The sequence below is a fragment of the Schistocerca americana genome, chromosome X (assembly GCF_021461395.2).
Source record: "Schistocerca americana isolate TAMUIC-IGC-003095 chromosome X, iqSchAmer2.1, whole genome shotgun sequence".
NCBI lineage: Eukaryota > Metazoa > Arthropoda > Insecta > Orthoptera > Acrididae > Schistocerca > Schistocerca americana.
The window spans coordinates 9,400,811-9,414,129 of NC_060130.1; the positions used below are offsets into that span (position 1 = coordinate 9,400,811).

Genomic DNA, 13,319 nt, shown 5'->3' on the forward strand with positions numbered 1-13,319 from the left:
AATGCTGTTATTCCAATTTTGAAATCAGATAAATTGCCTCTTCAAACGGACAGCTGTCGTCCAGATTGTTTACTCAGTGTCCTGCAAGTTACTTGAACATATGGTTAGTCGAAGGCTGTATTGTGTCCTTGAATCCCCGGGTCTTTTGGCTTCGATCCAGTGTGCTTTTCGCCAAGGGCGCTCTACTGAAGATAATTTAGTCCACTTGAAGTGTGTTATCTGAACAGCTTTTGCTCAGCATCAGTTCCTTGTTGCAGTTTTCATTGATCTGCATATATATCTTATGATACCACATGGTGCCATAACGTCCTTGCCACCTTAAAGGAGTGGGGCCTCCATGGTCCACTCATGATTTTTATCCAGAACTTTCTTCCATGTCACACTTTTTGGGTACAGGTTGGTGCCTCCTGTAGCATCCCCCCCTGCAGGAGACGGGGCTTGCACAAGGTTCTGTTTTGAGTGCCGCTCTCCTTTATGTGGCTATCAATGATCTGGCGGCAGCTGCATGACATATGGTGTCCCCATCTTTTTTGTTCGTCCGCGACGCCTATTGCTGGAGGCAGAATGCAGGGAGCAATACACTAAGCACAATCCTGCGCTTTCACTCATAGCATCCATTTTTTGGCTGCCATGACCTACGTTATGCATTTCTGCCATTGTGTTTTTTAGGACCGGTCTTTTATGCCTAGTTGACATGGCTTCCCCGTCTTTGTCAACTAAAGCAGACATGTAGGTCGCACCTGAATGCTCTTCTATGCCTCAGCGACACCGACCGCGGTGTGGTCCACTCTAGTTTGGTATGGCTGAATGCAGCATTGGTGCAGTCACACCTAGATTACAGGAATATCTCATATGACTTTTTATCAGCTACGACATTACGCCTGGATTCGATACACTATTGTGGGGTAAGACTGGTAACAGGTGCCTTTGGACTAGGCAGCAGTTCCACTATTGTGGGTTCTGCACCATCAAAAATTGATGGCAGCTGCTCGCCCATAGTACCCTAACTGTCATCTCCTCTTTCCAGATACGAGATTTACCTCCGAAAACGGCAACACAGGTCTGGGGTTACGATCACCAAGTTTGAGCCTTGGTCCAGCACACAGTTTTAATCTGCCAGGAAGTTTCATATCAGTGCACGCTATGCTGCAGAGTGAAAGTCTCATTCTAGAAAACTCTTTAACTGTAATTCTCTTTACATATTGGCTATTTTCTTCTTATATGGGGGACATGGTCTCATCTGAGAAGTGAAAGCAAGCCTGTAAAAGAAAGAGGGGTGGGGGCAGTTCTCAATTCTTGAGCAGTGACACTCTTTTTTATTTTTTTTTTTTTTTAAAAAAAAAGAAAGATCCTTTGTAATTTGGGTGAGTTTATGTTCAATCCTTGCACCCAATTTACTCTTTCATCTACCTACTTTTTTTCTCGTCTAGCAGAACGATATTTATGACCGTTGCTTAATACCTGTTTGTATCACTTACACTGCTGGTATTTATGAATTCTTTAGCATTTGACTCCGGAAAGACCATTTTTCTTTGTAGTGAGGTCTTGCCAACAGCAAATTTTCTGGATGGAAAGTTGCCAATCTGCTCATATACTTTAAAATTTAAAAGTAAATCTAGCAATGCTAGAATGTATACAAAATACTGATATACCCATTATCAAGTTGTTGTTTAAAGATTCGCGACTTTTAAAACTTACGTAGATTATCTTTTTCATGATAGAACTTTACATAAGAAGTTATTAAGAACATTGTGAATATCACATGATGAACAATTGAATGACTAAAGCAGTGTTATCAACCCTCATTCATTGACACATGTAATAAATTCATCGAGGCAGTGAAGTCCAGAGCTGTTGTAAAAATTTCTGAAATTAAAAGTATATATTACCTAATGAAGGTAGTATTTTGGGGTGAAAGAGCACAATAATTATTATTTTTGGAATGTAATAATTCACTATGGCTTCATTTTAATTCTAATAAGTTTCACACTGTAATGAAACATTGTCTAAATGCCTCTCTCTCTCTCTCTCTCTCTCTCTCTCTCTCTCTCTCTCTCTCTCTCATTTGTTATAACTTACCGCTGTTATTTTGTATTTGTATTGCAGTCATTACATTAAAATTGGCTATATTGATTCTGCAATTTATACTATTATGTTATTGCTAAGAATTGATTTAAAGAATAAACGTATATATTTATTTGTAAGATTTTGTAAATTTATACCACTGGAACTCTTTCAAAATATTTGATTGCGTAATACTGCCAATAAATACAATGACTTTCTTTCTTCTGTTTATGATTGTAATAGATGTTGGACACGTTGATTCCAAGTATGTTATACAGAAACGCAGTGAATTTTTACTAAAGGCAAAACTATGTGTTCGAAGAATTGTGGAGAGGAGGGTACGTGATGTATTTTAAGTAGGTTATAAAGAGTGACTATAACAACAAAAACAATATATTATTTATAAAATTATTTAATTGAATAGATAAAAAATCTACTCACCAAGTGGCAGCAGAACATACACATAAAAGACTGTTATGATTGGCAAGCTTTCGGAGCCAGTGGCTCCTCCAGACAGAAGCACTGAAGGGGAAGAAAGAAGGGTAAAGGAAAAGGCCTGGAGAGTTCCAGGAAAAGGTGTAGATTTTGGGAAAGTCACCCAGAACTGCGGATCAGGCGAAAAATAGAAACGACACATGTCATATACCAGCTATTATGTAAACACTGTTCAGCTTTCTACATCTGCATGACTACCACCAAATTATTAGTTACGATAAATGGGCATAGGCATAGTGTATATACTGGAAACTCACAATATCCTGTTGCAGGGCATGCTCTACAACATGGCATACGTGACCTCGACACTTGTTTCACCACACATGCCACCTGGATTCTTCCGCCATACACCAGTTTCTCAGAACTCCGCAGGTGGGAACTAGCACTACAACGTGTCCTTGGTTCTCACCACCCACCTCGCTTTAATTTACGTTAATTTCTGCTGTCTCAGCCTTTCTTCACTGTAATTACTCTTTGCTTCACTCCGTTTTAGCTTTCTACATCTTTCATTGTCTTTCCCGTCTATTTTCACTACCCCCTCCCGCAGCTGTTGTATACAATACGCTTAGCTTCTCACTCTTATTAACTCATGTACAGTTTTAGTAGTAATCTCTGTCTTGCATATTACCCTGTCTTCCACCTTTAAGCTCTCAGGTTTCCGAATCTTGCCCGATGCAGTCCCCAACAATTAGTCTTTCCTTCTCATCCTGTACGGTAAGTCACCCATGACCCACGGTTCTGGGTAACTTTCCCAAAATCTACCCCTTTTCTTAGACCTCTCCAGTCCTTTTCCTTCACCCTTCTTGCTTCCCCTGCAACCCTTTAGCCTGAAGAAGGAGTCACTGGCTCCAAACGCTTGCCTATCACAACAGTCTTTTATGTGTGTGTTCTGCCACTGCTTGGCGAGTAGATTTTTTATCTATCCAATTAAATAATTTTATAAAGAGTATCTGTGTGTCATGTTTTTATTGGTATACAACTTGTTATAAACAAAACTTATTTTTACCATTTAATATGTTTCCAGATATTTACCAGTGGGAAAGATGAAATTGGGTTGGTTGTACTTGGTTCTGACAAGACACAGACTCTACTTGATTACCCAAATGCGAGTGTGGAATTTCCTCTTGCACTGCCTACATGGCAGATGATATCCTTTGTGGAGAAATCTTTACATGAAAGAGAAATAAAAACAGATTGGATAGATGGTGTTGTTGTTGGCATGCAAGTCTTGAAAGATGAGCTAGAGTAAGTATTTAAAGCTGTCTGTTTCATGACATTCCTGGAACATGTTCCAGAATGTGTGTTACACAAATCACAGCGACATAGTTGTGACTTTATAAATTTGAATCAATATGTTTTCGTAATGAAAAGGAAACAGAAGGCACAATACCTGCAGAAATAGGAAATTTTTTTGTGTGATTTTACTGTATGAATGTTTTTTACAGTTTTTCAGCTCAATAATTAAGGAGGTATTGATACAAGGCTTTGCCAAAAATCAATCTGTCACCTACAATTCCAGCCCTGTCACTGGCATTCCCTATCCCCACAACATGACTGGGCCACCATGAAAGCAGCCACATCATTGTCAAATTCACTGAAACTACTGCATAGCAATTTACTTGAGTATGGCTGCTGTTGTGGTCTTCAGTTTGGTTTAAGCACTGCGTCAATACCTTCTCTTCATAGCACTCGGAGGTCGCGATCTGCGACTGTTTTTACAAATGGCAAGAGAACTTTTCCTCTAGTTGCTTGTTTTTCAGTGAAAGATGCAAATATTTTAGAATGTAGTGCCTTATGTATATCTGTTAGAATAGCCACAAGGTCTGAAAGTTATTTTCAAATGATTGAGCTCTTCTACAGAGTATTGAAATTCACAGATTCTTCCAACCTGGTCCACCAATGTCTTACATACTCCTCTTCCTCCATGGATTGTTTCCAGCATTTGGAGATGAAACATTAGGCAGCAAAACGTGCCTTATAACCAAAATCTAATGAACATATAATTAAATTAACCAAAGATGTAATGTTGGACTCTCAGGTAAGACTGATCTTGAATGCAAAGCCTAAGTGGAAATTAAATGTACGCTGCAACATTCATCACACTTTTTGTTATTGAAATTATTCACAGTGCCATAGGGAGAACTGAGTTTATGTGTTTTGTAGAGTCAGATACACGCTGTGGCGCAGGGTGCTGTCCGTTATTCTCCTGACTATGATGTGCAGGAATGGTAGTCTTCCTTCTTCTTTGGTCTCCATAGTGAATTTGATTTTGTGGCGTGTGGAGTTCAGATGTACAAAGAAGTCAAGAAGTTTGTCTCTTCCATGAGGCCAGATGACAAGTGTGTTATCCACATAACAGAAGAAGAAGAAGAAGAAGAAGAAGAAGAAGAAGGATTTCCATTTGGATGACATCAGGGCCTCTTCCTCGAAGTGCACCGTAAATATATTCACAATCTCTGGTCAGAGTGGGCTGCCTATTGTGACTCCATCTGTTTGCGGGAGGGGGGTGTGCCACGAGTCAGTGAAGTGGGAAAGCTGACCAAGTAATATGTGTGACGTGTCATACCTCGACCGATATTGAGAACAGAATAAAAAATTCAGAGGCATTACTTTTCAGCACTTCCATGCATATTCTGTATGCAAGATAAGCTTATGGAGCAGGTTTCTCATTCAGAAATTCTATTTCGGTGTTGATTGTTTACATGAAGACCGTGTTAAGCATAATGGAAGAAGGAGAAATGTTTATCAGCATTCCAGATTTGGCAGTGGCAGGCTCATGGTCTGCTGAGACTCTGGTTTATTGTTTCACTATATTGCTGCTTGCATTGCTCAGAATCTCATTTTGTGTGAACATAGAATTGGTAGGTTCAGGAGGGCCATGCTAAATGCCTTGCAGGGCCTCAGTAGTGCCACCCAACTAGCACCTGAGAGGGCAGACAAGTGTTTGCTCATGCGTACGTGATCCTGCAGTGAAGTTGTGTACATTTAGTCAGGAAGTGGGCTTGTATACAGTGAGACAAGTATCCACACAGACAATGTGATGGCATCTGGAGCAGCACAGACTGTCAACCCCTTAATGCAGCTCTAGAGAGAGGTGAACTGACAGCGGTGCAACTAACAACAATGCCAGACACAGGAATGGCACTGTGTCATCGTATCAGATGAGTCTCGGTTCTGTAACATCGTCACAATTGATGTACTTGTGTGTGGAGGCTCTGATGCCAACAGACCTGGCCAGATTGTACCTGTCATTCCCATGCGGGTCCAGCATGTGATGTGATGGTATGGGGTGCAACTGGATACATGTCACAACCTCTGGTTCACATAGCCAGTAATTTGGACAGCAGCCATTGCATTTGTGTTTTGTTAAGGCCTATCGCTGTGCCGTATTTTCAAGGGCTCCATGATGTTATCTTTTAACAAGATAATGCAAGACTACACATCACCTGAGCTGTACTGAGCTACCTCGATACAGAGAGTGTTCCACTGTTGCCATATCCAGCATTTTCTTCAAATCTGTCACCTGTGGAGAACATCTGTTCACAGGATGCCAAGAGATGGGTATGCCACCAGTCGCCAGCCACCAGTCGCCAACCACTACAGTTGATGAACTCTGACATATGACATACAGTTGAGTAGCATGAATTAATGTACCCATGGCTGTAATCCAACCTCGATTTGATATCCAGTGTGATGAGAGCTGTTCTGCTGTTCCAGTTTCAATACTGAAATTCATATATTATTTTTAATGTATCCTTACCAGATTGGACTGTGGTGTCGTACAGCATAAAATACCTTACAACATGTTGAATCAGTGATGAGAAGTGTAGAACAGCCAGCAGGGGAAAGATGTTGGCAATGCGACAGCTTTTATGTAGAACAGCAGTACAGTGTTTTACAGTGCATAATGCTTCCTCAGATTGAGAACAAAATGTGCGGTATGCTGTCATCCATTATCACAAACATAGCCTTGAAAAATAATGTTGACATTACTGTGCATTTCACTCTGAGGCATATTGCACTCTGAGAATGTTCATCGAATTCAGTTACTTTGTATTATATTTCAGTAACAGTGACATAATAGCAAATTGGACTGTATGAGTTTTTATGGATTTTTTTTCCAGAGACACACTACCATTTCTTCAGATTTATTTAATTTGGGTATAAATCCTTTCCAGCATATATGCTGTACACAAAATGTTGAACATAAAATATAGCTATCTGCTGATTTAACATCTTGCTGAGTATACCAGTACAATGTTTTGTTGTAACAAATAGTTCAATGTATTTTACACACTTATAAACTTATTTATACAGTTATAGTAATTTATACCATTACATTAATGTTGTACCTTAATGTTCTGGAAGATGATATTATAAGGAACCTCATACTTTTCCTGGATGATAGAGTTGTCTATAATGAATTATTGCCTGAAAAAGATCTGTACAAATTTGAGTCAGATCATAACATTTCAAATTGGTCCAAAGATGGGCAACTGAGTTTAAGTTTTCACAAATGTAAATTGGAGCACATCACAAAACAAATAAAAGACAGTATTGTATGACTACATTATCAAATAATCACAGTTTTAATTGGTCAACTCATACAAATATTTGGATGAAATGAAATGGTGACATAGACTCACTTGTAGGCAAAGCAGAATGCAGACTTCAATTCGTTGGTAAGATACTGGAAAATGCAATCAGTCAATAGAGGACATTGCTTACAGAATACTTGTGTGGCCCATTCTAGAATATTGCTTAAGTATGACCCATAACAAATAAGGCTAATGGCAGACATTGAATGTATACAAAATAGTGTAGCATGATTGATCATAGATTTATTTGATGCATGGGAGAGCATCAAGAAGCTACTAAAAATTGGAAATGCCAGACAAGTGAAGATAGACGCCAAATATATGACAAAACCCAACTTATGAAATTTCAGGAACATGTATTAAGCGAGGTATTTAGGGATTATACAATAACCGCATATGTATCACTCCTATAGCGACCATGAAGGCAAGATTAATTACAGCATGCACAGAACCATTTAAAGAATCATTCTTCCCACACTCCACATGAGCACTGAATGGGGAAAAACCATAATGTGTGGTACAACAATGTACTTTGTCGGACAAACCCACAGTGGTTTATACAGTGTGCATGGAGACATGGAATCAGTTGACAGTAGTGGTAATGGTTCATATTGATTCCCATTTCTCTGTTTCAGTAGGTGATCTTATGCCTCTAATTATTTTTTCATTGCTATCTTAACTTGCATTCTTCAATTCAGTTTATTAACCCTTCTTATCTCTTTGTATTAGGGCAAATGTACAGTTAACTTTTAAGGAATTTGTATTTTCAATTTATCAACTGGAGTTTTGTTTCATATGCAGCAGAAATGTTACAAATTATTTGTTTCAGTTTGTTTAGAATAATTTGCTGTTTCACAGGTGCCCTGAAAAAAATAAAAGATCGCGAAAGTGTCTTAATGACAACCGATGGCCTCATATTGACAAGACAGCTGGTTGCCTTGCAGAGGGCAGGGCTTGACGGTCTGAACATCTGCTTAGACACCCTGCAGTCCCAATGCTACAACCAGATCATGAGGAGGAAAGGCTGGGAGCGTGCCATGGCTGGCATAGATCTAGCCTTGCAACTTGAATACGACCCTGTGAAGGTATTACTAGTGCAGCTGTCATCGCATGCAGACTTTCATAAGCAAGAGATATAAATCTGTTGTTAAGAATATCAATACAAGAATCACCATTTTAAAGCAGTACGCCCTCACCCTCAACTCCATCCCCGCTCCCACCCTCACCCCTGTCTCCACACTGCAGCTGAAAGTGAAGGAAGGTATATTAAGACAGAAGAAGTAAATTTTAGCTGAAGATGCTAACAGTTTCATAGTTTATACAACGTAAAAAAGTATGCCTTGCAAGTTTACCAATTAAATATCTTATATTTTCCTCCCAAGAGAGTCTTATGAGACTCAAGATCTTTACAGTTTCTCTTTTTTTCTTTTGTGTCTTTAGTTTAAAATAAGTTTCCTCTATTGTGGTGTTGTTTTGAAAAAAATACTCAATTGTTTGGAAAAATTATTCTTAATTCTGTAGTCACACTTCTGTTGTGTCTAAGTACTACTGGTTTCAGTAGCGAGTACCAGCATCAGTTCATCTTATTATCAAAAATTTCTTTGCAAAATAAAAGCTGACCACTGTGGCCGAGTGGTTCTAGGCACTTCAGTCCGGAACCATGCTGCTGCTACGGTCGCAGGTTCGAATCCTGCCTCAGGCAGGGATGTCCTTAGGTTAGTTAGGTTTAAGTACTTCTAAGTTTGGGGGACTGATGACCTCAGATGTTAAGTCCCATAGTGCTTAGAGCCATTTGAACCATTTTGCAAAATAAAAAGCTTCTGTACAACTGCAAACTAGACATACCATTTTCAGGGTGCAGTTCACATCTATTGAAAGCACAACAGTGACCTTTACTTTTAGTAGATAAGACACCTACTGGGGTAAGTGACTTGATGAATGCACACAAGAAGTTGTCATTTATTCCATATGTAGCTGCCATGCAGAATCATATTTTGTATTAGTTTGTCCTTACTCTTCCAAAAGGTTAAACCTTGTCTCTGCAGCCACAGCTTCCTCTCTTCAGCAGTTGTTTTCATCTCCATGTGTGAAGAAAATCCCATTCATTGATCATATTGTTTATGTAGGATGTTCTCAGTTATCCCCTTGTTTTCTTACCTATGATCTTGCCTTCAGAAATGTTTTTTAAAAGATTATCATCTCCAGTTAAGTGTCCAGTGTATTTTGCTTTGCTCTGGCCTATAACTTTCAGTGGTTCCTTCTTCTCTCCTATTTCCTTTAATTTTTCTGTCAATGCAGCTAGTTCTTGTACTTCTCCTCCAGAACCACATTTCAGCAGGTTTGAGGTGAGCTTCCTTTGGCTTTTCTAATGTACAGATTTTGCATCTGTGTGTCAGAACACTCCACACAAAGGTCTTTACAAATATTTTCTTAATGTGGGAGCTGATATGTTTATTCAGTTGCAGCTTCTTCTTATTTTGGAAGGAACTCTTCACCTGTGCTATTCTTTTCTTGAATGCCTTGAAATATTGATTGTTTTCTTGCAAAATGCTACTGAGATAGTGAATTTCAGTTCCTTTCTTGAGTTGCTCATTGCCTGTTCTTGCGTCAGTCCTGCCTCCACCTCCTTTCTTGTCTGTAGCCATAACTTTTGTCTTCTTTGTATTCATTTTTAGCTTTAGTTTTACCATTTCTTGATTTAAGGCCTGAAACATTTTATTTAGTTCCTACTCTGATTTACTATTGTGATGTCGTCAGTCTGCAGTGTATATGCATGCAATTAAGTCTCCATATCGACATCATGCTCCAAAAACCACCTAACTGTGTGTGACAGGGGGTATGTCTCATGCCACCAACTGACCCCCTCTGCCTTGTTCCACTTGTGAACAGTGTTTGGGAAGAATGACTGTCAGTACGCTTCTGTATTATCTCTAACTTCTCAAATTTTCTTCTCGTGATCATTTCATGAATTGTATATGAGAGAAACTATTATGTTGTCAGACTCTTCTCGGAAACTACTCTCTTGAAACATGGGTAGTAAATCTTTCCGTGATGCACAACTGCTCTCTTATGGCATCTACCACTGGAGTTGCTGAGCATCTCTGTAATGATCTCACAGTGACTAAATGATTCTGTGACAAAACACTCCGCACTTCATTGGATCTTCTTTCTCTCTTCTGTCAGTCGTACAGGGTAAGGACACAGGGGTAATTTACATTCACTTAAGATTCTTCCTGTGGATGTTAGTCTGGCATCTGCTTTTCTATTGCTGTTTTGTGTGATCATTCCACTTTAAGGTTGCTCTGAATAGTTACTTCTAGATATTTTATGGTAGATTCTGTTTCCAGCAATTTGTCATTAATAGTGTAGTTGTACAGTATTGGATTTCTTTTCCTGTGTGTGTGTGTGTGTGTGTGTGTGTGTGTGTGTGTGTGTGATATGTTACATTTATTTATGTGCAGGGTCAACTGCCAGAGCCTGCATCATTCACCAATCCTTTGCAGGTCATTGTGCAAATTGATACTGTCTTCTGTTGTTGACACTTTCTTATGGACAAGTGTAATACCTGTGAACAATATTAAGGAGCCTCTGACACTTTCTACTGGATCATTTATATACATTGTAAATGTAATGGTCGTATCACATTTCCTTGGAGTATTCCAGAAATTACCTTTTGATTCTTGTCATCTTTTCTTTGTTGTTGTTATTACTTCCTTGATGAACATATTAAGGAAGTAAGGTGATAGAAGGCACCCGTCTCTCACTGCCCTTCTGGTTTTCCTTCTTTCATATCCGGTTCAGTACTCTGACTTTTGTATATACTCAAAATTAATCATCTGTCCTTCCAGTTTGGACATTACTTTAAGGAATGATGATATAATGGTAATCTGTTTATTAAACAATATTTTAATGATACACTATGCTTTCTGATCATATAGTGGCTTGATGATGGAATTTGATACTGAAATTAGTAATCATTAGACAAAATAAAAGTGAAGCTATAATAAAAGAAAGTAATATTTTGGATCATGTCAGTCGTTGTTCCAAACAACTGCACGTCAGGAATAGGTTCAAATGGCTCTGAGCACTATGCGACTTAACTTCTGAGGTCATCAGTCGCCTAGAACTTAGAACTAATTAAACCTAACTAACCTAAGGACATCACACACATCCATGCCCGAGGCAGGAATCGAACCTGCGAACGTAGCGGTCACTCGGTTCCAGACTGTAGCGCCTAGAACCGCATGGCCACTCCGGCTGCCTAGGAATAGGTACTAAATTATTTGTCCGCTGATGACCTCACAGCTTAGAACACTAAAAAACAAATGTTAATTGTTTGTTATGTGCCCTGGTAGAGTGTACAACTGTTTACAGTTCACGATTGGTTGTTGGAGATTGGGCGTTACTCACATAGTGTATTTAGTGCACAGTGCAGAAAAAGGCAGTGTCCAGAAAAGTAAAAAAGTGTAAAGGCAAAAGTTTCATGACAGGATGTTGTGTCACCATACTTGGAAGACAATTATAGCCAAAGACAGAAATTTAAAAGAAACTGGCTCATTTGAGCTGTGGAGACCTAGTCGAGGATTCTCAGTAGATAATTGTTAGCACAGTAGAATTTATAAAGAGACAATGTCAGTTCGTGTGAGGGAAGGTTGATTGGTAAGTACCTATCAGCTTTCTCATAAAACTCACAATTTGAAGAATACACATCAAGGAAAAGGTAGAAGTCCAACAGTGTCAAATCTAGACAATAATATCGATCATCCAACAGTTTTGCAAAATCCCCAGTTGTACTTACTTTACTTACTTACTTACTAACTTACTCAGATTTGCTGTGTACCATACAAGGAACTGGTTTCCACTAGTTCACTCGATCAGCTGCCAAGTTCTCACCTTCCTCCAAGTTTGTGTCCATGCATTGAAGATTCATTGCAAAAGTTCCAGGTGTTAAAAGGTCTTCCTGTACATCTGTATCTGTCCATTGATTTCCACAACAGTGTTGATTTTGGGATTCTTCCACCTTACATGTGTAGAACATAACCTGCAATCTTCAGTCTTCTTTCAACAATAATTTTGTGCAGGCTGTGTAGACCTCGTATTCTCAGCACTACATCGTTTGTAACTTGGTCGGGTTAACATCTTCAGAATTCATCTCTAGCATTGTTGGTGAAAAATATGGAGACTGTGTGCTGATTTTACTGACATTTTCCAAGTCTCACAAATATAAACAATAAAGGAGTACAGGCAAAGCTTTGTTGACATATTACAGACCTAATTGCCATATGGACTGATTTTACAGTTCTGCTGGTGATTTCTGCATCTGTGACCTCATTATTACATATAAAGCTACCGAGATAGGGCAATCTGTCAACATCTTGTAGTATCTTCTATTGCACTGTAATCGGGGAAGAGACGAGTAATTTCCACTTACTTTGCACATTCTGTTTGCCTTATCTCTATTAATTTTCAGCCGTACACAATAGGGCATTTAATGAGAAAGCAGATAAAAATTAACTTGATGCCTTCCAAGGTGACGGTCTCTACTAAGTCTCTACTCCTTCAAGTCTGACTATGTAAGTGTAGACCAGAGATGGTTTAAATTCAGAGAAATAGTATCGACATCAATTAAGAGATATATACCAAATAAATTGAATGGATACCAAATAAATTAAAAGGGTGGTGCACAAAATATGTCAAAACTCAGCTGCAGAAGCAATGAAAAAAAGCATGTCAAAATTTAAAAGAATGCAAAATCTCCAAGATTAGCGATGTTTTACTGAAGCTCGAAACTTAGGGTGGGTTTCAGTGGAAGATGTGTTTAATAATTCCCATAGTGAAACTTCGTTTTGAAATCTGGAAGAAAATCCAAAGAGGTTCTGGTTGAATGTATAGTACACCAATGGCAAGACACAACCAATACCTTCACTGCGCAATAGCTGTGGTAATGTTACTGATGACAGTGCTACTAAAGCAGAGTTACTAAACACGGATTTCTGAAATTTCTTCACCAAAGACAACAAAGTAAATATTGCAGTATTCAAATCAAGAACAACTGCAACTGTGAGTAACTTAGTAGTAGCTCTCCTCAGTGTCATAAACCATTTATGTTTCTTTCAGAGAATGTTGATACAATAGCTCCATTAGAAATCATATATAGCCGCT

General features: G+C 38.8%; 1 pseudogene; it reads left to right on the forward strand.

Annotated features, from left to right (window-relative positions):
• Positions 1 to 2,273: 2,273 nt before the first annotated feature.
• LOC124554871 overlaps positions 2,274 to 13,319 on the forward strand; it is a 76,108-nt pseudogene continuing 65,062 nt past the window's right edge.